The sequence below is a fragment of the Salvelinus sp. IW2-2015 genome, unplaced genomic scaffold (genome assembly GCF_002910315.2).
Source record: "Salvelinus sp. IW2-2015 unplaced genomic scaffold, ASM291031v2 Un_scaffold910, whole genome shotgun sequence".
Lineage (NCBI taxonomy): Eukaryota > Metazoa > Chordata > Actinopteri > Salmoniformes > Salmonidae > Salvelinus > Salvelinus sp. IW2-2015.
Genome location: NW_019942643.1, coordinates 43,959 through 45,547, shown reverse-complemented (window position 1 = coordinate 45,547; position 1,589 = coordinate 43,959). Strand labels below are relative to the sequence as shown.

General features: G+C 46.9%; 1 pseudogene; it reads left to right on the top strand.

Moving 5' to 3' along the window:
• LOC112069108 (sushi, von Willebrand factor type A, EGF and pentraxin domain-containing protein 1-like) overlaps positions 1-1,589 on the top strand; it is a 115,095-nt pseudogene that overhangs the window by 76,326 nt on the left and 37,180 nt on the right.

Here is a 1,589-nt window from a genome sequence, read left to right as displayed (position 1 = left end):
TGTCGAGGGTGTGTGTGTGACGATCGATCCTAGACTATCCGTGTGTAGAGAGGCCTGGCGGGGTCTGTGACACGTGATGTATGTTTTGTGTTGTTTGTGTGCATTAGTTCTCAGATGCCTACCTCTCTCTCTCTCTCTCTCCTCTCTCTCTCGCTCTCTCTCTCTCTCTCTCTCTCCTCTCTCTCGTCTCGTCTCTCTCTCTCTCTCTCTTCTCTCTCTCTCTCTCTCGGCTCTGCTCTCATCTCTGTTTCTCTCTCCTTCTCTCTCTCCTTCCTCTCTCTCTCTCTCTCTCTCTCGTCTCCTCTCTCTCTCATCTCTCGTCTCTCTCTCTCTCTCTCTCTCTCTCTCTTCTCTCTTCTCTCTCTCTTCTCTCTCTCTCTCTCTCTCTCTCTCTCTCTCTCTCTCTCTCTCTCTCTCTCTCTCTCTCTCTCTCCCTCTCTCTCTCTCTCTCTCGTCTCTCTCTTCTCTGTCTCTCTCTCTCACCCACATTTCTGGGCCTCTCTGGCTCTCTCTCTCTCCCCCCGTTGTGCTGTTGCTGCCGACATGTTTTAAATACTGGCCCTGAAATGTGCTGAGGGCATCAGGGTCATCAACGGGAACGACTCCCAAATCATAATCAGATGTTATGGAGACAAGAGACTGTCTGCTTATTAATGGCTGTTTAATTCATTGCAGAGAGCCAGAGAGCAGACAGTGTGTGTGTTTAAGCAGACAGACAGAATCTGAGGAAGGAAGACGCTGTGTGARACACAGGAGGCTGCTGAGGGGAGGACGGCTCATAATGTCTGGAACGGAGCAAGTGAAATGGCGTCAAACACTTGGAAACCATGTGTTTGATGTATTTGATACCATTCCACTTATTCTGCTCCAGTCATCACCTTGAGCCCATCCTCCRCAATTAAGCTGCCTCCAAACCTCCTGTGGTGTGACGCTAGGCTAAACCGCAGGTTACTGCTTCCTGTGTGTCGCTCTCTTCTTCTGCCTGTCTAGCCAATTGGCAGGCTAATCTCACAACCCTCAAAATGTCCAAGGCAGAACTTATATGTTCTATATATAAAGGTGTTATACAAACATTTGTATTTGTATTTTTTGGAAAGATAAAAACAGCAGTCACCTATATCATGCATTTCTGCCCCATATACCGTCCATCYTTAGGAAGATCTCTTCCTCAGGATTTCCTATTGACCTTGTGCTTCTGAAACACCACCAGGCTTGGCCTAGTGAAAGGTGTTGTGGTAGTTATGGGTAACGTCTGTGCTGCTGTTAGCAGGGTTAGTGTTGTCTAAACTTTAGACTCTGAACTACTAGAGATGGGAAGTAAGTGTTTAGAGGCCTACTACTGTGGATGGGGGTGAATGTCAGGTTCTTCGGTAGCTTGAAGTACTGGACTGAGGAATATTTTAGTTTGGACAGGGAGGAGCTGACCTTGAGCGTGTGTGTGTTTGGACTTGTTTTACTATTCTTGTGGGGACCAGGTGGGGTTTAGGGWTAAGGTTAGAATTAGAATTAGTGTTAGGGTTAAAATTACGTTAAAGGTTAGGGTTAGGAGCTAGGGTTAGTTTTAGGGTTAGGAGCTAGGGTTAGTTTTA